Genomic DNA, 24,747 nt, shown 5'->3' with positions numbered 1-24,747 from the left:
CAGGCTCATTCAATAGGTCAAGTTGGTTGCAGACTTAGATTTGAATATTGGGGTGATAACCTCTAGGGCGCTAGAAAGGAACTAGTGGGGATTGTACTTGACCAAAAAGCATTGAATTAGGTCCTCTCTGAAGTTTTTGTGTCTTTTTCTCTTTTTTTAAAAAAAGCATAAAAATAACACCTGATGTAATGGAACAATAGCTTGGAACTCCTGCTGGTGCTTGAGTGCATCTCCGGAGATTACTTTGAAATATCACTGCATACTCAGCATTTGAGAAACTGAAACTGATTTGAGAAAAATTGCTGCTTCAGTGGGCCATGGTACTCAGCAAGTTTCCCCAAGTGCCTGGCAACTGTCATCACTAATGTGACATTGTTCGCCGACTGCACACAGGAACTCTTCGCCTGGCGCGCCAGCCACAAAGACGATGGAGCCAGTGTCCGGGCACTCTTCCTTATAAGTTGGGCTTAGAAATCATGTTCTTATTTAGATTCCGCTCACTTCCCTCTCTTTTTCTTCTTCTCAGTTTCATCATTCAAAAAGCCATGTGAATTTCACACTACCTAAATGAAGTTTTAAAATTATCCAATTCCACCAAAATTTATTCAGAATCTAGTGTGTGCCAGGCATTTTGTTAAGCACTGGGTATGAACAACTAAATAAAATACTCCAGAATCTGATATGTTAGAAGGAATTTAGAAAAGTAAATACATAGCTGTAATAAAATTAGGATCGGTCCCACGATAGGATTGTTTTTAAAATGTGAGTGTATAAGTGAGCAAGATTAATTTCATTGGGTAGTGAGAAGATAGGGAGAAACCAGAGAATTGTAAATACATTTGATCTGGTACTTGAAAGAGGTCATGTAGACCAGAAAAGGAAAGATACCCAGATACCTCAAGGTGAGGAACTAGCACTAGGAAGAAGCACGCTGTGTTCAAGGTGAGTAACGAGCTGTTGGGGTGAAGCGGAAGAAAGCAGTCGATGATCTTAAAGCTATGAATTGTAGATAGGTTGTGGATCTGCTGGAAAGCCATAATAAAGAGTTTGTAATTATTTTTTTGTAGTCAGTTGGGAACAAAATGAGATTATGAACGTAACAACATAGTGTGTGCTGTCACTTATGAATTGTGATTGTAACAATTGTGATTTTGGAGAGTGTGGAACATGGCTTGAAAAGGAGCCTTAATATAATAGATAGAAGGTAATTTGATTTGGGCATTTGCAGATGTGCCTTTTTAATGCCACCTTCTCTGACATGGAGCTCTTGTTTTAATTTTTCAGTTCTTTGCCCAAGTGACTATGCACTTGTTATGGAACAGGCCCTTTATGTCTAGTTATGTGGGACTGCTGGTGCCAGAAAGAGTCTGTATGTAAGGTGAGATTCCTCTTATTTCAAAACTGCCCTCTGTGGAGGGTCTCCAGTTACCTTTGATAGCCCAGCAAGATTCTAAGAAAAAGAACCAATAATCATTAAATACAGTCTTTCTGTAAACAAGCTCATAACATTGATTGTCTAAGTCTCTTGTAGTGTTTACCTATGTCTGTCTATCTGTATACACAGGTACACAAATACACTCAGAGATGAAGAGTGTAGCCAGTATTTCTCTAATAAAAATACAGTTACCAGAAACAGAGAGAGGGAGTAAGAAATATGCATACAAAGACATCTACAGAGAGAGACACACACATGCTCACTCTTGAAGATACAAAGAACCTAGACTAGCACTTATTTAAAAGTAAAAAGGAATGAAGTACTGAAACATGCTACAGTATGGATGAACCTTGAAAATATTATACTAAATGAAAGAAGCTAGACACAAAAGGTCACTTATTGTATGGTTCCATTTATATCAAATGTCTAGAACAGGCAAATCTATAGAGACAGAAAGATTAGTGGTTGCTAGGGGCTGATGAGAGGAAAAATTGGGGAATGACTGCTTAATGAGTACCATCTTTCTATTTAGGGTGATCAAAATATTCTGTACTTAGTAGTGATGGTTGCATATCCTTGTGAATATATTAAAAAAACACTAAATTGTACAGTTTAAACTGATTAATGCAGTGAATTTTATGTCACATCAATTTTATCCCAATAAAAGAAGAGATACCCATACCCACACACCCCATGGCAAGATATAAGTACAGTAGCTACACACAGCACACACAGAAGAAAAATAAAATTTATACACACAGATGTATACAGAAACATACAAACAGAATCAGCGAGAGACACACTCATAGACAGATATACAGAGAAACAGAAAGAGAGGCAGAGAATGCATGGCCATCAAAGTTGAAGTCAGGGTGCAAAAGACTATTTAGAAAAGTAGGCAAACAACAACTTCAATTTATACATAAATTTCTTAATTAGGCAGTGTTGATATGTCTCAAGAAGAGATTTAGGCCATATAAAGGGTGACTTTTTAAACAGTGGTATTTATCAGACTGTGACAATGACACAGTATGCAAAATGATATTCCAGTCACTAAAACCAGTTAATTATAGCATAAAGGAATATAAGAATGGGAATAATTAGGATTTTGAACTTGTGGGAATATCTGTTGTCATCATACAGAAGTATTCATCGCTAATGTTCATGACATTGTGTTATGAATAAATAATCAGTGTGTCAATATGGTATGGAAAGGAATAACATTCCTCAGGAATAAATTTAACTAGTTTCCTGTATATAATATTTGGACTTAATTTTCTTAAAGTTGAAGACAGTTTTATTATTTCAGATTATAATATTTTCTTGATAAAGGGCTGTTACAATATTGCCATGCCTTGAAGGCCCGCTATTAATTTTAATAAGAATTTAATAAGTGTAAAATCCTTTGGGAATTTGCAACTGAACATTACCAGATGTTCTGTGTGAGGACAATGTGGTTTAGGTGTAATTGAAAGCTGTTGTGTTATTCTTACCTTTTTGAAAGGAGTTGAGTATGCTGCTAGTATAAACCTTGTTCATGATCATGGCTCTTGCTTGGTTTACTTCTTTTTATTCAAATTGCATCCCTTCCTATTTCTTTGATGCAAACTTTGCATTGGTTCAGAACAGATGTTGTCACTTCCCCAGTAAGTATTGGAAGAATGTAAGAAAAGTTTAAGTTTTATATACTGGAATTGGAGGAGAATAACTGTTCCCTGTAGCAGTTTGACTTCACCTTATCTTTCCAAGGTTATGCACTGTACTACATTTTTGAAAGAAGGCTTCCAGCAAAGTGTCTCCTTATTATGAATGAGGGTCTGTTATTGTTCAAGGAGTTCTGGAAGCCACCTTTTTTCAGCCTCACTTCTTTTATTATCCTCTTTTATCTTGCTCACTTTAATCTTACACCTTTTATTTATGTATTTTTTTTTTTGACTTATAAAATGAGTAAGCTGCAAACAAGGAGGGGTAAAGGCCACATCTCAGACAGTGGCCAATGGAGACTTCTATAAAGCCCAACACTTTTGATGAGGGTTGCAAAGTAAAACACAAAGGTGCTACCATTTCTATGGAAGAGATAAAAGAATGTTTTAAGGATAATAAATATATGTCAAATTAAGAATTATTAAAATTAATGTTTGAGAATTTTATATGTTTATAGAGTTACAGAATGACTATTTTGATAAAGGGAAATGGCCCAAATTCAGGTGATCCTATGTTTTAGGGAACAAGGACTTTCAATGACAAAAGAAAAGGGCTTTGTTTTGGAGCATCTATTTTATTTTAAGAGGCCATATTAGCCACAAACTACACAGGCATGGAAAAGTATATTGAATAAATGAAAAGAAAATTGGTTTCCTATTGGTATATAACAAAGATCAATTCCTAACAAATAGGCTGCATAAAGCAGTTCTGTGCTAGTCACCAAATTATCAGCTGCCATAAGTTTTCAACCTTACTGTTTTTCCACAGGGAGTGACATTGTTGATTAGTTACTTTTTACCTCTCTTTTCTTACCCTTTAGGACTTCAGAATTCTCCTGAATCCCTATCTATGTTTTCAAGTCTTTTTCTCAGACTGCTCTTCCTCCATGTGACCCTTAAATGTGGGTGTTTTGCAGAGCTTGGGTTTCAGTGCTACTCATTTCTTGTGCTATGTACTCTCCTTGGACAATATGCTTTTATGGACTCATATATTTAAGATCTCCAAATTTTATAAAGTCATTTACATGTATGGTTTTAGCGGACACACATATACTTATGATCTCCAAATTTCTACCTGCAGCTCAGATCTCTTCCAAACGGCCTCTTCTTATTGAATGTTCCACCGGGATGTTCCACAGCCTTCTTAAGTGGCTTAAGTCTTATGTACTGTGTATTTATCTTAAACACAATATGTCCAGAATGGAAATTTTGCATTCAATTTCATTTTCAACTTATTCCTCTTCTAGTTTACGAGCTATCAAAATATTTCTACTTTCTTACCTGTTTTCCCTTGTTTCAAAGTGACCTTAATATGACATTGGTTTAAACTATTTCCCATCTCTTACCTCTGTATTGCCCCTTTTCATTTATTTTCTTGGGAAAATTTCTTATAAGTTTACATACATTATTTCAGTAGCTTTCTAACTCCCATTTTCTAACCCTTCTACCCAGAATTATTTTTTGATTGCTAATATGACCACGTTTAAAATATTTCAGTGGCTTTATATAACTTGCAGGCTACAATCCAGCCACCTTTGTGACACACAAAGTATATGATTTTATGATATCCACTTATTTATTCAGACTTCTCTTTGCTACTCCTCTATTATGAGCCCAGAGACCCAAACCTAATAAACATCTCTCAGTTTTTCAAATAAGTTATCTTTCCTCTTATGATCATTCCACTGCACACACTATTTCCCTTTTAGATATGCTTCATGAGACTTCTATTATCCACTGTCAAGACCTAGAATAAGTATCATCCTTCTATAATATCTTCCCTCCCTCTTCCTCCTGCCTAGAATCATTCTTTTCCTTCTTTAACCACCACAGTAATTTTTAATTTATTTACTCTCTCTCATTTCCCACTTTATGCTGCATTTTACATTCCTGAAGGCCAAGAATTTTGTCATATTAATAATAATATAGACAACAATAAAATTAATCCCACTGGTTGGTTTTGAGGACTGAGTAACAGGATATGATATGATTATAAAAGATCACTCTGGAAGCTGTGTGTAGGCTAAGATGTAAGACAAACGACCAGCTTTTATAAGAATCCAGGTAAGATGTGTGTTGATTTAAATCAGAATTGTTGTGGGAAGAGTGGGAGAAAAGTTGTTGATAGGATTTGCTAAAGAATAAGTGCTGTGGGTATGAAAAAAGACGAATGGTGACAAGGATTTTGGTCAGATCAAACAGATGGATAGAGTAGTCACTTTAAAAGCTGAAAGGCAGTGGGAATCAATGAGTTTTGGGGGAGTGTGGAGAATCAGGAGTTGAGTTTCAACATGTAGTTTAAGGTATCTATCAGATATCCAAATGAAAATATGGAGTTAGTAATTAAATATGAGTCTGAAATTTAGCATAGAGTTCTGAGACAGTATAAATTTGACAACTAGCATAGCATAATCTTTCAAATCATGAGGCAGGAGATCATTTAGAAATAAGAGTAGATAAGGAAGGAAAAACCAAGTCTTGGTGACTACAACATTTAAAGGTTATGGAGATTAAGAAAATTCAACAAAAGAGCCTGGGAGGAAGTAAGCAGTCATGTAGATAGAGCACCAAAAGAGCCAAGAGAAAGAAGTGTTCGAAGAAGGAAATGATCAAGTATTTCATATGCTATTAACAAGTCATTATGAGAACACAGACTTGGTCATAATTTTAAAACAAAACCTCACCATTCATTGATTCCAGGAGTACACTTCAGAAACTTGAGAAGCACTGGTATGGGAACTCTGAATATAATATGGAAAAAAAACCCAAATGTAAGGCACAGGAAATAAATGGGAATCTCCTAATTAATCTCAGAATACACACATGCTCCTGCACCATCAGATAAATATGAGGCAACAAGTAACATAAGTAGAGATAATGCCCACCCCTATAATATGTGGGAGAATTGACCAGAACATTTTCTGGAATTTTCTTCAGTAAAAATAAAGACAACTACTATTTCAAACTCCTACAATGTAGCTCTACTCCACAGCCTTATTTAAAGTTTCTTTAAAACAATTAATTGTTGAATGAAAGAAGCCGGAAGAAGTTTGTTTGACTTGATTAGGAATGGTAGAGTGGATTTGAGTAACATCCGATATTCACTGGCACTATGTGAACATGCATGCATAATGACATTTTTACAAAAGGTTAATGCATGTATTTTGTAAGCATGGCTTACTTTAAAGCTGTGCAAATTTTCTCCAAGAAATAAAAGAGGAAGTCAGCCTCTATTCTATCAACACTGAATTTAAAATTTCTAGTACAAGACAGTGGAAATACAAATAAACACATATAAATTTTTTTAACTGTGAAGAATAGAATTCTTTTTTAAAAACCTGCAGTTGCTGAGTTTATTATTCCAAATTTAAAGTAATTGAAAATAAGCAATATATTTAAATGATTCTAAATCTAAATGCACAAAAGAATTTTCTGTTCCACTAGTCTCCCCTAGTTGGTCTGTTTTTCCTCCCAAAAGGAAATCAAAATTGCTAGTTAAAATAAAGTATTTTAAGTTCATGTTAACAGATATTTGAGTAACTTCCACATACAGGATGCTGTGTTTAATGATGTGGTACCTGCCTTAAAAATTTTTGAAAAAATCTGAATCTGGTCTATGGATGACTCCAAACAATACCCTCAGTGACCAGAACTTCAAATCTGAAAGGAGAAAAAGCCGGAGGTATAGCTCTATACTGTTTCATAGTCAGTGACTCTCGGTTAGATTGGTTAGTCAGTGACTCTTGGTTAGATTGGATAGTCAGGAAAGAGGTTTAATTGACTCACAGTTTTGCATGGCTGGGGAGGCCTCAGGAAACTTAGAATCATGGTGAAAGGTGAAGGAGAAGCAAAGCCACATTTTATGTGGCGGCAGGCAAGAAAGAATAGTGTTTGGAGGAACTGTCAGACACTTATAAAACCATCAGATTTCATGACAGCTCACTCACTATTACGAGAACAGCATGGTGGACACTGCCCCCATGTTCCAATCATCTCCTACCATGTTTCTCCCTCAGCATGTGGGGATAATGGGGATTACAATTCAAGATGAGATTTGGGTGGGGACACAAAGCCTAACCGTATCAAGGAGCTTCATCATAATATGGTCAAAATGACACATTCTAACTTCAGCCATTCTTTTCCTTGCCCAATGGGCTCACAAATTGTCCACTGTAGTGGGAATGCAGGTTATGCATGGTTTCAGCAAATGGACTTCAAATCATCACCAGTGACTACCTACAGGTAGTGCTGAATGCCTGATCTGTCAAGAACAGAGATCAACATGTGGGTCCCAACATGACACCATTCATTGTGGCCAGTGGTCTACTGTGACAGACTGTTACATTAGATTGTTTCCCTCATGGAAAGAGCTGGAATTTTTTCTCATTGACTCTGGATATGGATTTACCTCCCTTTCTTCAATTGTTCTTTCAAAACCAGCAAACATGGACTAACCAATGACTTAGTCACTGTAATGGCAATCCCCAAACATTTCTTCTGACGAAGTGACCCATTTTACATAAGATAACGTGTGACAGTAGGCTTATGGTTGTGGAATTCACTGGTTTTACCATGTTTTCCATCAACTTGAGGTATCTGGTTTTGATAAATATATGAAGTGACATTTTGAAGACTCAGTTTTGGTGGCAGTTTGGGCAACACTTTGGAAGCTGGGGTAAGGGCCATCAGAATATGGTATATGCTCTAAATTAGCCTTCAATATATGGCGGTGTTTTTCCCATAGTCAAAATGCATAAGTATAGGAATTAAGATGTAGAAATGAAAGTGAATTCTCTCACTGTTACTTTTAGTGATCTGATAGTGACATTTTTGCTCCTTTCTCCCTAACTTTGGGTTCTGCTGGTTGAGAAGTCTTCATTACCAAGAGGTAAATCATTCCACCAGGGGCATAGGAATGGTTCTATTAAACTGCAAGTTGAGATCCCCTCAACCTTTGGCAGGTTCTTACACGTGTGGATAAACAGGCAAATAAGGTTATTGTACTGGCTAATGGTGATTAACCCTAACTAACATGAGGAAATTGATTTTCTACTGCACAGTAGGTTAAAGAGGAGTCTGTATGGGAATGCAGGAAATCTTCTGGGAAACTTCATAGTAGTTTCAATTTCTACAGTTAAAGTCAATGAATAAACTACAACAATTCCATACACACAAAATGACTAATGGCCTGACCCTTGAGAAATGAAACTTTGGGTCACTCTACATGCCAAGGTGCTTGGTGTGGGCAAACTATACATGAAATTGGCAGTGAAAGAAAGACATTAGAATATTAGCTGTTATGCATCCAGTTTTCAGAAATGAGTACCATAATAATCACAAGTTTTTTTCCTTATTGATTTGATATGAAAATATTTGTGTCTATTTTAATGATTTTTTCCTTCTACCACTCTCCTATGATCGAACATAACAAGTAACAATAATAGCTAACCTCAAACATTAGCATTTAACTTACAGGATGTCAAAGAGGGACATGATTGTCCTAGATGGTAAATAATATCATTCAAAAAGTATGACTGCATCCTTTTTGGGGAGAAGGTTAGCATATTTTTGGTTGTACAAAGGATAGTGAATACATGATTTTGATATTGTGTTTGTGTAGAAATTAAGTATGATGAAAAGGGATATATATGATGCTAAATTAATAAATGATGGACTGTGATAATTTTATAGTATGTTCACTTAGCTAATCTGGGGCTACTTTTCTGGAATTCTCTACCCTGGGTTGGGGTTGATTACAAGAGAAATTTGTGTGGGATTTGGGAAGTAGAAGAAAAGCAGCAGCCGGGTTCACCCTCAGCAGGTTGGTGTAGCATCAGGCACCATTTTACTATTTGTACATTGTTGTGGATCTGCAGGTTCACCTCCAAGTTTTGCTGGATCTTTTTTTTTTTTTTTTTTTAATCTTCTTCAAACCCTGGGAACCATTTGTTACCAGCATCATGTTGAAGCACCATAGAGCTGCGGAAAACTGCAGCACTGAGGTTAGAGGCCAGAGGCTTGGAGGAGATATGAGATCAGGGAAGGTTCTGGTGAAAGACAGATGAAGGTTTGTTTATCCTTGTAGACTTAAGCTCGTCCTCATGGACTTCAGGTTGTTCTTGCCTTCCCCTTATTTATATTTATCTTCCCTTCCTGACTGCTGGTCCAGTTTGTTTCAGGGCCAGCACTACAGACAGGGATAACAGATGGGCTTGAAGTAAATAAACCTCTAAATAAGCCCTTATATTACCCATACAGGTTCTGCTACTCTGATAAAACAAAACTAATAAATATTCAAGTCAAAAAGATACACGTGTATAAAAGTAACTATAAGATGGTATGAATATATATATAACATATTCTATCATATTGAAATAACAGGAGAAAGAGAGAGAGAAGGAGGAAGAGAGAGAGAGGGAGAGAGAGACCCAGGGGATATTGAAAAAAATTTTGTGGAGGGAGTGGTATTTCCTCCTCTGAACCTGAATGAATGAATGGAATTTCTACTGGCATGAGTAAAATAAAAATAGAGATAAGGAAGTTATTATCTACCACATATTTAATGACTTCCAGGTATTAGTACAACGGGAAAGAAGGCAGGAACAATTCCTGATGTTTTGGAATTTATAGTCTAGCAGAGATGATTCATGTTGAAAATGTAATGCACTTCATCTAGTGAAGGATTCTAAGTATGTGCTGCATATTTCACTGTAATTCTAACTAAATAATACTTATATGGTTAGCTGAGCTGAATCTTGAATTCCCTAATATTTTCCCAATATGCTTAACTTTTGTAAGATACCAATAACAAGGTATAAGGAAGAAGTCTCTGGGCTTTTGGTTTCCTGTCCTTGATTCCCATTCTCACTCTTTCTACCAGCTGCTCTCTGCCAGCTGTCTCCACTATTCCCTGAAACAGCTGTTGCACAGGCCACCAACGCTCTAATTGCCAACTCTCACACATAAGTTGGTTTTTACTTTATTTGACATTACTTTGCCATTTGACATTGTGGTCATTCCTTTCTTCTTTAAATTATCTCAGGCCCTGACACTACTATCTCTTGGCTTTCCTTTTATTCCTCTGCTTCTTTTTAATCTGCTCAATTTTTGTATTTAATATTTGGTTAATGGCACCTAAAAGTGCCAAAAATGACCTGAAAGCCAATTTATCACTCTTTTTATCTATCATTCTATACATCCAATTGGTGATTAAGTCTTGTGCTAGTAAACTGTTGAATTCCTTTGTGATTTGTTCCCTCCTATTCAATTTGACTCTCCCTGACTTATATTAACTGCACAAGCCTTATTCCTCAGCCTCTATGAAACCCTTCTTTCTTATCTATCTGCTCTATTTTTATCTTTCTCTAATCTACTCCTCACATGGCTATCAGACTTATATTCCTAAAATGCAAATGTGATAATATAAGCACTCTCCTTATTCCTCAGGGACCTCAAGATAAGTATCAGATGTCTTAAAATGACATAGAAAGCCCTGTGTAATTTGGCACCTTACTACCTCTTAATATTCAAATTCCAATACATACTCTCACCCCTCCAACCATGTCAAATAACTGAAACATCCCCAATTATTCTATAATCTCTGTATCTCTTTAAAAATAATCTTCTGCCTCTTTGTCCACTCAAACACTCAATCATGCTTCAATAGTAAATTGTAAGATCATAATTAGCTTATTCCTTTATTCAGTCAAAATTGATTGACCACCTTCCATGTGCCATATACTATTCTCTTGCTCTCCTCCATAAAGCCTTACCTTTTTAATTGCTCTGTTTTCCCTTGGCTTTCCTCCCTGTTGTTTTGTGCTATCCACTGATTAGTCCTGGATATTCACTGCTATTCACTGACATTTGGGTTCAAGTTCTCTCCTCTACAATTAACATCTTGTGCACACATGTATCTTTGAAATTAACTGTGTCATAACTTGTGATTCCCTTTTTTTGCCTCTCCTATTATATTGTAAGCTTGTTTATGGAAGGAATTGTATCTTTGTATATTGTATGTATGTATGTCATTTCATTGACTAGTATGATTTCTGCTTCTTTATAATTTCTTAATACATTTTTTTCTGAATGGAGATGATTTAGAATCAAAAGACCTGATGGAATGAATTATTTCATCTCTCCGAGGCCCACCTATAAAACAAAATAAAGAGAAAAGCAAGAGTAATAATTGCTCTGAACATTTATATGGACTCTGGGAATTCAGATGAGACATTGTAGAATAAAATATTTTTAAAATAGCAAAGAATTATTATTTTATTTCATTTTGGTTACAAGGAGTAAGGCTGTGCAGGTAACTTCAAAGAATGGTTTTATGGAAAGAGCATAACTGCAGTTCTGCTCCAGGGCTAAGCTAAGCCTTTTTTGTCAGTCTGTGTCTATATAGCCTTTATCTCTGCATTTCACAGTGTTTCTAGCACCGTCACATCTTCATGCTTCTTTTGTGGATTCTATTACGTCCATGACTGGGACTCTAGTTATCACTACCTGGTAACTAGGGCCAGTAAATAGAGAGAGGAGAATTCACTACATAGCCCTGCCATCAGTATAATTGTCTCATGCTCTTGGATGCTCTCATTTGACACTCCTATTTTATCACTAGTTTACTTAGCAAGTCTATTTAATTTCCTTCTCATATGCATTTCTTGCTTTGTACAGATACCTTTTTTACCTATTTTTCTACTTAATAGCTTCTGCTAACTAAAAGGTTTATCTCCTAAATAGGTTTGTTTTCTACATGACCTTTTCATAGCCTCATAGTCTCTTTTCTATATATTTCTTTAATTACAATCATAGAAATATTTTCAGTTTCAGATTCTAAATAATTGACCAAGCTTTGGACTAAATTCTTTTATGCTAGATCACCTCACTGATCTGCTCAGCTTGTCCACAAGATGTCCATGCCAGGTCATATCTTCTGGGATATAATGTTGGGTCACCTGGTGGTTGACAATGGCCTTAAATATCAGGGCTTGACTGGGTGATAACATGATTGACACATTTAGTATAATTTTATAAGTCTAGAATTTTTTGTTGAATAATGATGATGATGGAATCTATATAGCTATATATTATTAAACTGATGAAAAATACTTTAGCAGAAGTGTGATTAATTGGATATTCTTATATACAGGCATACCTCATTTTATTGTGCTTTGCAGACACATTTTTTACAGATTGAAAGTTTGTGACAACCCTGCTTTAAGCAAGTCTGTTGGTGTTGTTTTTCGAACAGTATGTGTTCACTACCTGTCTCTGTGTCACATTTTGGTAATTCTTACAATATTTCAACCTTTTTCATTATTATTATATCTGTTATGGTGACCTGCAATTAGCGATCTTTGATGCTACTATTATAATTGTTTTGGGACACCATAAACTGCACTTATATAAGACAGGGAACTTAATCAATAAATGTTACATATGTTCTGACTGCTCTATCAACCAGCCTTTTCTCATTTCTCTCCCTCTCCTCAGGCCTCTATTCCCTGAGACACAACAATATTAAAATCAGGTCAGTTAATAACCCCACAGTGGCCTCTAGGTCTTCAAGTAAAAGGAAGAGTTGAACGTCTCTCACTTTAAATCATAACCTAGAAATGATTAAGGTAAGTGAAAAAGATATGTCCAAAGCAGAAATAGGCTGAAATCTAGCCGCCTTGTGTCAAGTGGTTGGCCAAGTTGTGAATGCAAAGGAAAAGTTCTTGAAGGAAATTAAAAATGCTACTCCAGTGAACACACGAATGATAAAAAGTGAAACAGCCTTATTGCTGGTATGGAGAAAGTTCTAGTGGTCTGGATAGATCAAACCAGCCTCAACATTCCCTGAAGTCAAAGTATAATTCAAAGTTAGGCTTTAACTTTTTTCAGTTTCATGAAGGTTGAGAGATATGAGGAAGCTGCAAAAGAATAGTTTGAAGCTAGCAGAGGTTGATTCATGAGGTTTAAGCAAAGAAGCTGTCACCAGTGCAAGGTGAAGCAGCAAGTGCTGATGCGGAGTGGCAGTAAGCTATCGAGAAGATCTGGTTAATATGGTTGATGAAAATGGCTACACTAACCAACAGATTTTCAATGTAGATAAAGCAGCATTATATTGGAAGAAGACACCATGTATGACTTTCATAACTAGAAAGGAATAGTCATTGCTTGGCTTCAAAGCTTCAAAGGACAGGCTGACTTCTGCTGGGACCTATGTGGCTAGTGACTTTAAGTTGAAGCCAATGGTCATTTACCATTCTGAAAATCCTAAGGCCCTTAAGCATTATCTAATCTTTGTATAGATTCAGATAAAACATTAAAGCCTGAATGACAACACATCTGTTTACAGTATGGTTTACTGAATATTTTGACTTCTGTTGAAACCTACTGCTCAAAATATTACTGCTTAAGGGCAGTGCACCAGGTCATCCAAGAGCTCTGATGAAGATGTATGAGGAGATTAATGTTTTTATGTCTGCTAACACAATACCCATTGTGCAACCTATGGATCAAAGAGTAATGAAAAATTTCAAATTTTACTAAGAGATATATTTAGCTGCCATAGATGGGTGATTGCTCTGATTAATCGGGGCAAAGTAAATTGAAAATATTTTGAAAAGATTGATCATTTTAGATGCCATTAAGAACATTCATGATTCATGGCAGGTCAAAATATCAATATTAACAAGAGTTTAGAAGAAGTTGATTCCGGCCCTAATGAATGACTTTGAGAGGTTTGAAACTTCAGTGGATGAACTCACTGCAGATGTGGTAGAAATAGAAAGATAACTGGAATTATAAGTAGGGCCTGAAGATACAACTAATTTTCAGCTATTGCATAAAAAAACTTGAAAGGATGAAGTGTCGCTTCTTATGGCTAACAGAGAAAGTGGTTTCTTGAGATTGAGTCTACTTTTGGTGAAGATGCTATGAACATTGTTGAAATGACAACAAAGGATTTATAATATTACATAAACTTATTTGATAAAATAGCAGTAGAGTTTGAGAGAATTGACTCCAGTTTGAAAAGAAGTTCTACTGCCAGGAAAATGCCATCAACATTGCATGCTATAGAGAAATCATTCATGAAAAGACAATCAATTGATCCAGTACACTTTATTGTTATCTGTTTTTAAGAAATTGCCACAGCTAACCGTCAGCCACAACAATGCTCATCAGTCAGCAGCCGTCAATAGCAACGCAAGACCCTGCACCAGCAAAAAGATTGTGACTCACTGAAGGCTCATATATTCATTAGCATTTTAAAGCAACAAAATATTTTTAAATTCAGACATCATCCTATTGCACACTTAATAGACTACCTTTTTTTAGACATCATTCTATTGTGCACTTAATATACTACAGTATAGTGTAAATGTAACTTTTATATATGCATTAGGAAAGGAAAAAAAACTGTATGGTTTGTTTTACTGAGATATTCACTTTATTTAGTGGCCTGAAATCAAACCCGTAATGTCTCTGAGGTATGCCTGTATTGTCCACAAAAGTAAAATTGGCTCAGCTCATCTAGAACTCATATTTGTTATATGTTTTAGGAGTCTTTCCTAAATTTATATCTTTATTTCTGTTTTCAGAACTGTTAAGTGTGTCCGTATAAGAGACCATCTGAGCAGGCTTAGTGTGAGCAACACGGCTGTTTATTCACTTGGGTGCAAGTGGGCTGAGTCCGAGAAAGAAGTCAGCGAAGTGTGGTGGGATTATCATTGGTTCTTATAGGTTTGGGATAGGCAGTGGATTAAGGAGCAATTTTTGGGGGGCAGGGGATGGATGTTACAAAGTTCATTCACAAGGGTAAGGAGGGTGTATTGTCACAAGGGCATGGAGGAATGTTACAAAGTACATTCACAAGGATGGGTAATATCACAAAGTATATTATCATAAGGGCAGGGGAATGTCACCATGGCTTGACCATGGTGCGGCCAACTCAGAGGACCTTACAAGAACTATTTCTGAGAAAACAGGAAATAAACACAGATATTTGCAAAATTATATACAAAGACATTTGTTGATATGTGGTTTGTGATAGTGAAACATTAGAAGAAATCATGATTTCAAATGGTTGAAAACCATTAGTTAAGGATTTTGTCTTTGTCAACTGCTCTGTTTTCAGTACTAGAACAGTAACCAACACATAGGAAATGTGCAGTAAATACTTGGTAAATAAATGTAGGTCCAATCTTTATTATAGGCAACTGGTCAGTCATTAAAGATAATGCAATCCTAAAATGGTTAATATCATGAAAAAGAGGACTCATATTATCAAGGGGTAAGGTAGGAGTACTCTGTCTCTCTCTCTTCCTCTGAGAAAAGAATAAATAAAATCTTAAGTATATTTATTTCATGGAATAGAATTATAGGTGATTTTTTTCCATTATCTCCTTTTTTGTCTTCTTTTCAAAAATTCACAAAAGTACATGTATTGTTTTCAGCCAAAAATATACAATATATATTCTGATATTTTCTCTGATTTTTCTGATTCATCCTTAGGCATAGTAAGAGAGAAGAACTATTCTATGTTAAGTTTCTGCTGTGCAGTATAATTTTATGTCTGCATAAATTTTCATAGAATTCTCCCAATTATATAGAGTAAGAAACATCCCAAGCAGTTAAGTTACTTACCCAAGATCACACATTTAATTACACAGCAGGGATTTAAATATAATTCATTCTAATTCCAGAGCCTGTTTTCTTAAGCACTAATCTACACTGACTCTGACTAACCTTTCTTGATTAAGCCAGCCCTCCCCAATTTTTCCCTTCGTTGAAGCTACATATTAATTTGACCAGTATATGAATTACTTGGTTATATTCTAATTGCTTTGCATAATTTAGATTTGTTTTAACTAAAGAGATTTTTTTAAGGAAAAGCAATATTTTATACTCCTTCATATTTTTCTAATGTTTATCACACCTGTAAGTACTGTGTAATTACTATTTTTAATGAATCTGTAAAGGCAAGAAAAATTAAAAATGTGAATAGATGTAATTTTTGTGCTTTATATAGGCCAGCTATTGACAATGTGCCTGTGAACTTCAAATATACTATCCTGCAAGTTTTAAATTTTATCCTTGTCATTTTATATTCATTGAAGTCCTCAAAAGTTCAATTCTTCATATTATGTAGAAACATAAAATCTGTACTGCTTAGTTTACCTTCCAAGGCATTCTTTTTTAAAATTATTTTTATTTTTTTGAGATTAAGTCTTCCTCTGTCACCCAGGCTGGAGTGCAGTAGCACAATCTTTGCCCACTGCAGCCTCTGCCTTCCGGGTTCCAGCGATTCTCCTGCCTCAGCCTACTGGGTAGCTGGGATTACACAAGCATGCCACCACGCCCCGCTAATTTTTGTATTTTTAGTAGAGATAGCGTTTCATCATGTTAGCCAGGCTGGTCTCGAACTCCTGACCTCAGGTGATCAGCCTGCCTCAGCCTCCCAAAGTGCTGGGATTACAGGCGTAAGCCACCGCGCCTGGTCGGCATTCTTTAATTGTAGCCTGGTCATTCGAATCCTACTTTCTATTTCTCCTTTTACATACCTCACTCAGGTTCATATGAACTACTATTTCCTGAGTGCTTTAAGATTCTTTCCTCTATGCTATTGCTCATGCTATTTCATTAGCCTGAAAGAGTACTGCAAATAATCTCTAAATGTTCATATCTTATGTATCTTTTAAGGCCTGTGACTTATTCAGTCTCTTTCTTGAAGCTTTCTCTGATAACCTTGACTCATAGTAATCTTTCCTTTTTCTGAGTTCTGATATTACTTCTCTGTCATTTCACTTTATGTGTGTGTATATATATATCTTTATATATACTATATATGCAGTATACATACATTGTGTATATGGTACATATATAGTGTATGTGTGTGCATATATACACATATGCACATATGTGTGTGTATAGTGGTAAAAAAACACAACATGAAACCACATGAAATTTTGTTCAGAACAAAATTTTATCCTCAACAAAATTTTAAATGTGAAGTACCATATTGTTAAGTATATACACATTGTTTTAAGGCACATCTCTAGAACTTCTTTACTTTTCATGACTGGTACACTATATTCATTTGAACAGCAACTCCCTATTTCCCTCTCCTTTCAAATTCTGGCAGCCATCATTCTACTTTCTGCTTGAGTTTGACTACTTTAGATACCTTATTTAAGTGGAATTATACAGTATTTGTCTTCCTGTGACTGTTATTTCACTTAGCATGATGTCCTCAAGGTTCATCCACATTGTAGCATATAACAGGATTTCCTTCATTTTTAAGGCTGAGTAATATCCCATTGAATGTATATCCCATATTTCCTTTACTCATTCATCTGCCAATGGACATTTATATTGTTTCTACCTTTGGCTATTGTGAAAATTGCTTCAGTGAACATAGGAGTACAAATATCTCTTCCAGATCCTGATTTTAATTTCTCTGGATAAATACTTAGATATGGGATTGCTGGATCAAATGGTAGTTCTATCTTTAGTTTACTGAGGTAACTTTATACTCTCTTCCATAGTGGCTGATGCATTTTCTATTTCCACCAATGGTATACAAGTGTTTTCTTTTCTCAACATCCTTGCTAACACTTGTTATTTTCTGTTTTTTGGATAATGACCATCCTGACAGGTGTGAAATATTTCATTGTGGTTTTGATTTATTTTTCTCTGATGATTAGTAATGTTGATCATCTTTTCATATGGCCGTTAACCATGTCTATGTCTTCTTCAGGGAAATGTCTATTCAAGTCCTTTGCTCGTTTTTAAAAATCAGGTCTTTTTTGGCTACTGAGTTGTGGGAGTTCCTTATATATTGGATATTAATTCTTTAATAGACATATAGCTTGTAATTTTCTTCCATTCTATAGGTTGCCTTTTCACTATATTGATTATTGCCCATGCTATGTAGAACCTTTTTAATTTGATGTAGTCGCACTTGTCTATTTTTGCTTTTGTTTCCCTTGCTTTTAGTGTCATATCTAAGAAATTATTGCCAAGGTCAATATGATGAAGCTCTTTTTCATGTTTGTTTTCTAGGAGTTTTATAATTTCAGGTCTTACATTTGATTCTAATTCATTTTGAGTTCCTCATTGTGCGTGTGCGAGATACCGTCCAATTTCATTAATTTGCATGTAGATATCCAGCTTTCCCAAAACCATTTATTGTAGAGACTGTCCTTTCCCATTGTGTAGTTTTTGCACCTTCTCCATTGTATAATCTTGACACTCTTGTCATAGATCATTTGACTATATATACTTGGGTTTATTATCAGCCTCTGTATTCTGTTTTGTTGGCCTGTATGTCTGTATTTAAGCTAGTATGACTCTTATAATTTTTAACTTTGTATTAAAAGTAGCTAATAAAAGACTCAGCATGCCTGATATTTCCCTCTACTAAATAGTACATTTTTAAAGATTGCCACATTCACATATACACCATGAAATACTATGCAACCATAAAAAATGATGAGTTCATGTCCTTTGCAGGGACATGGATGAAGCTGAAACCATCATTCTAAGCAAGCTATCACAAGGACGGAAAACTAAACACCACATGTTCTCACTCACAGGTGGGAGTTGAACAACGAGGACACACGGATACAGGGTGAGGAACAACATCACACACCAGGACCTGTCAGGGGGTGGGTGGGGGGCTGGGGGAGGGATAGCATTAGGAGAAATACTAATGAAAATGAAGAGTTGATGGGTGCAGCAAACCAGCATGGCACATATATACCTATGTAACAAACCTGCATGTTGTGAACATGTACCCTAGAACTTAAAGTATAATAGAAAAGTTTGCCACATTATAATTTATTATATCCCTCCTACTAATTTTCATAATTGTGAGTGCTCAACAGATTTTTTTGAATAAACAAATTTATTATTTTTTTACTTCTATTATTATGGCTTATAAAGACAGATTTTTAAAAATCACAAAATTAGCCAGGTACGGTGGCTCACGCCTGTAATCCCAGCATTTTGGGAGGCCAAGATGGGCGGATCACGAAGTCAGCAGATGAGACCATCCTGGCTAACACGGTGAAAACCTGTCCCTGCTAAAAATACAAAAAATTAGCTGGGCGTGGGGTCAGACGCCTGTAGTCCCAGCTACTCGGGAGGCTGAGGCAGGAGAATGGCGTGAACCCGGGAGGCGGAGCTTGTAGTGAGCTGAGATCCGGCCACTGCACTCCAGCCTGGGCGACAGAGCGAGACTCCGTCTCAAAAAAACAAAAAAACAAAAAAACAGAAAAACAAAAAAAACCCCCACAAAATTAGCATTGTTTTCCCCGTCTCCACCCACACTTTTTCTTTACAGCTATACTCATAGCTATACCCTGGATTACTTCCTGTTTCTCTTTTCCCTTAATAAGGCCACTTTCAATAAATAATCATTTAAAAATTGAGTATCATGACCATCAAAAATTTTAAAAATGTTTAGGAAATATTGACAGTAGTTTTATTACATGTTTATATTATGAAAAATAAATATGATCAATAAAGAAAACACAAGTTTTTTTAAAAAAATCAGAGTATTGAATTTACTATTGGTACTTAAAAGATATGCTGAATAGCTCACCAGCATTTATTTCCCAAGAAGTAAAATAAAAAAGAAAAGGAAGAGCAAGAAAGTGAGAGAGAAAAAGAGAAAAAAATGGACCTGTAGAGTTGACTTTACATTGCAGAAATATTTTGTTTCATATTTACCCCATAATGCTGGGAATTGTGTTTTATATATTTTTTATATATATACACACACACACTTATATATAAGTATATATACTTACATATACACAAACACACACAAATGTATATATATTACATAATGTTTTAAAATCTATAGATGTAATATATAATACATATATTTACATAGACATAATGTTTTTACTACCAGATTCTTCACAATTTATTAATGGTGATTGTATATAATGACTGAATCTAGAATAATGCCTTGTGGCACACTTTATTCATGTAATTCTCTAACTCGAGGTACTGTTGCATTATCATTTTTGCCTTTCACCTTTTATACTATTTTCTGTCTGAAGTTTCATATACTAGACTTGGTTATTAAAGATTAATTTTATAAGAGACATTTTGGAAAATATGTTAAACACCCAGTATACATAACATTATGAATAAAGAATTTGGTATGATCATTCTATTGCCACCCAAATTAAAAATCCAAATTCTGCAGCTGGGATCATGGACAAATATACTTCTCTCATGAGAAATATGTATTCATATTTTTTCATGTTTTATAGTCACATTTTGTAGAACCCTTAAGGCTAGGAAATGGGAAATAAATTCAAGACCCTGGATATTCTTGTGTTTGGAAGAGAGAAGTGTCTTAGATCCAACTGTGTACCTGAAAACATCTTATTTTGCATTTTAAAATATTTGAATTTTACTTTTACTTTTCTTTCTCATTCATCTCCTCTATATTTTAGAATATGTAATTCTTGCTGCTTGAATTACCATTTCCCTTCTATTTCATTGCAAGAATCAAAACCCTCTAGTAAAGAAAGTTAATTTTCTGAGCTTAGATCTCATGGAATAACGGAAAAATCTGACATGGTTGACAAGTAAAACTTTTAAAAGGGCAACAAATTGTGGATTTCAGGGACAAGTTTTCCCCCAAATTTATTACCATCCTTCACTATTTAGTTGATCTGCTCTGACTTGCTTTCCATTTTTCTTAGTCTGATTTCACTGCTATTAAAGTTTAACTTATTGAGAAACAGCAGAGAGAAGATAATTTTCCTATCTTGAATCAGATATTCTTTTTCACCCAGTTGCCTGTGAACAGGAAGGCATAGTCTCATCCATTAAGCTTAGATCCAACTGTGTACCTGAAAACATTTGCTTTACTTATTTTGCATTTTAAAATAACACTTTATCATTGCTTTATCTTACTCATTGGAAGTGTCATTAGATCCAACTTGTACATGAGTAGGAGCACATTTTGCATTTTATTCATATTTTGAATCCTAATCTCCTATATTTTAAAGTGCTTTGGCATATTTCATTGCAATTGAGAAGTAAAATATGGAATAACGGAAAAATGGATAAATAAAACTTTGAAAAGGGCTAGTGGATTTCAGGGAGTTTTCCCCAAAATACCATCCTTCATTGTCCAGTGATATCTCTCAAACTTATTGAGAAACAGCAGAGAGAAGATAATTTTCCTATCTTGAATCAGATATTCTTTTTCACCCAGTTTACAGGAAGGCTAGAACTCATCCATTAAGCTAGGGGGAAGTAAGGGGTAACTTTAGTAAATTTATAAAATTGTTATATCCTTAAAGACCTGTCTAACATGGTGCTTCTCTGACCCCTAGTATATCTATTTGCCAATGGTTACTTATTCCTTGGGTTTCTACAATTTCAGCACAAATTTCTGCCTGTAACACTTTATCATTGCTTTATCTTACTCATTGGCATGTGGGCTCCTTCATAGTAGGAGCACATTTTATTCATATTTGTCCTAATGCCTATCAAAGTGTTTGGCATATAGCAATTGAGAAGTAAAATATGTAATGAATGGATAAATATAGCTAGAAGATAGTAAATACCCATTGTCCAGTGACCTAACATTGGACTACCCATGTATTCCATTACAGCTGAACATTCTCTGTGGCTAGACATAACTTCTTTTAAAAGAAAAAGTGGAAACAGTGTGTACTTATTTTCTAGTTGCCTTCATAACTATAACCTCCATAGATCAGGTGGATATAATACTTGGCTTTCTGGCAGGCATGTGTTTTATTTTTAGAATTTGGGAAGAATCTGATCTTTGCCATCAAATTCAGTTTTTACAGCAGAATTGTGAGTGTGTGTGTGTGTGTGTGTGTGTGTGTTTTACTTCTTACTAAATAACTATTGATTTTTTTCTGTTCTTTTGTAACCAGCAATTCTCAAATCAAACAAGTAGAGTTTATTTGTAGGTTTAGAAATAGATGTCTCAATTCCAACAGAAATATTAAAGCATTCGAATTCTACTATCTAGTAGATACTATTTTTTAAAGCCATACTTTTTGTTGAAAATGAGTTATCAAGTTAGTAGAGCTATTTATATATGTGTTGTGTATATAAATGTGTGTGTGTATATTTAAGGGTTATTCATGGTATACATATATATTTAAGATATAGACACATATTTATATTTAAGAAAGAGAAATTAGCCTATATATATTAAAATCAGTGTATCATTATTTTAGAGTAGTTTTTCTAGATTTAAGTCCATGATATTTAATAAATAAAAGCATTTTTAATTTTTAGAGTAATTTGTTAATTTAATACAAATGTTTCTTAATTATTTTTTTACTAAAGACTTTGTAATCTGGTTTAATCTCTAAAAGAGGCCAAAGACCAAACATATTCATTTTTTATCTCAAGTATGTAGCTGTATGCTTGATGTCCATTAAACTTTTAAATATGTATTAAATTTGAATGAATATGCTGCCATTATATGAAAATGACCTATTATGAAAACATAACAGAGCAGATAAAGTGATGATATTTTGACTGGCAGAGAGCAATTTCTAATTAATTGAAATGACCAGGGGAAACAATAGTTATATTAGGTTTACATTTAAACTGATAATGTGAGTAGGCAAAGGAAGAGCAGTTTTTTAAAATGAGAGTTTGCTTTTAGGGGCTGTGGGCAATGGGAATTTGATAAAGTCGGTATATAATTTTGTTCAGATTAAGGTCTTAAAAATCATTTTTTGTTTCCTTTATCTACTATGTAACTGCTTACATGGAAAACTCTCCCACTATCTGAGTCTATTATTCTCTCAAAAACCATCTTTGACTTATATACTAATCTAATATTAAGAGTAAAGCTAGATGTAATTTACTTTTCACCTAATCTCTTAACTTCTCTTGGTGTCATTATTTTTTGGTAAACAAACACTTACATACTCTTTACAATGTAGCAACTACTATTCTAGGCTCTTAATACATATTTCAATCCCATAACAATTGGTTGAGGTAGGTACTATCATCATTCTTACTTTACAGACAAGAATGCAAAGCATCCCGGAGAGGTTAAGTGTGTAAGTTAGAAATTGGCTAGGAAATGGCAGGGCCAGGATTTGAAGCCAGCTGATCTGGCTCTTAACCACTAGCCTTGCTTCATTTGGGACATGCAAAAACAGCATTTTCCAGCGGTCATTCTTCAAAATATTATATCATGAGACACTGTGAAAAAAACCTCTACGTCTAAACTAGTTTGGCAACTATCTTAGACCGCATACATTTTGTATGAGTTTCCTATTGCTGCTATAACAAACTGCCACCAATTTAGTGAATTAAGACAGTACAAATCTACTTTCTTACAGTTTGGGAGATCAGAAGTCCTAAAATCAAGGTGTAGGCAGGGCTGCATTCATTCCAGCAGTTGTAGGGAACAATCTATTTCCTCGTGTTTTTCTAGTTTCTAGAGGCTTCCTGCATTCAACCCTTCCCGGACTCTTCCTCTATCTTCAAAGTCAGCAGTTTAACATCTGGGAATAACCAAATAATCCACAATAAATTTCTTGCCATCTCAAATGCCCTAACTTAACCATATTTGCAAAGTTTCCTTTGCTGTGTGAGGTAACATATTCACAGATTCAAGAGATTAGGATATAGACATAATCAGAGGCCATTATTTTTCCTATCACACACTTGTTGTGCAATCGCAATTTATTGAAAGATATGAGAATTTATTCAGTACTGAAGCTTTTGCCTCTCTAAAGTTCACATTCAGGATACATCATCATTTATAGTACCACAGAACAGAAAAGCACTGCTAATTAAATTGTGATATAACTTTTTGCAACTAATTTTATTGTATATGTATCAAACGTTTATTTTAGATTTAGACATATATTTTAATCATATATTGCTCCAGTAAAACTTTTTAGAATTAAATGAGATAAATAGGTTAAGATATTCTTAAAACTTTGCATTCAGAATCTCTCTATTCTAAATCACTTCTAACCCATTATTGTTGATGTTTGTGTTTTCTTCCTCACAATATTGTCATCTGTGCAGTCTACAGTGTTGGTGACATAGCATTGAAAAAATGAACAAAAGTAAAACCAATTAAACAAACAACAACACAACAGTAGAATAACTAAAACCTGCGCTCTTAAATTGACTTTGATATTTTGTCAAGTTAGCCTACTTTTGTCTAGTATTTTGGGAAATTGTTAATAACCTCTGATTCGTCACTTGTCTCACCTTGTTCCACAACTGTCTGATTTATAGAAGTTAAAAAAAGATTTACTATTGATTATAGTATTTTATTCCAAGATACTGAAGTCCATTTTGCAAATTTTAATAGCAATGATTTTTTGGTTCAGGTATACAAACAGAATGACATAATTTACCATATGGCTGATTGCAATTGCAAAATTTCAGGGTTTTTTCAAAAATTTAAGCCCTAAAATTGACAAAATATGACAGTATTTCACCTTAAATAATTGTTTCGTAGTGGGAAAATAAAAGTACTAGAATAATATTTTTGGACTGTCAGGGAGTGTAGTGAGTCAGTTGTGATTTGAGGTCCTCAATTTAATGTGAGATTACCTAATGATGATGTAT

At 34.8% G+C, this 24,747-nt stretch overlaps 1 long non-coding RNA gene across 1 annotated transcript; it reads left to right on the top strand.

Annotated features, from left to right (window-relative positions):
• Window positions 1–931: 931 nt before the first annotated feature.
• LOC126954325 (uncharacterized) lies at window positions 932–18,754 on the top strand. Its single transcript, XR_007725587.1, has 3 exons — window positions 932–942; window positions 1,285–1,378; window positions 18,643–18,754. It is a non-coding gene; the product is annotated as an uncharacterized LOC126954325 (long non-coding RNA).
• Window positions 18,755–24,747: the final 5,993 nt, after the last annotated feature.

This window comes from Macaca thibetana, chromosome 5, assembly GCF_024542745.1.
Source record: "Macaca thibetana thibetana isolate TM-01 chromosome 5, ASM2454274v1, whole genome shotgun sequence".
In the NCBI taxonomy this organism is placed as follows: Eukaryota; Metazoa; Chordata; class Mammalia; order Primates; family Cercopithecidae; genus Macaca; species Macaca thibetana.
The sequence above is the reverse complement of the archived record's forward strand: the minus strand, read 5'-3'. Positions and strand labels throughout refer to the sequence as shown.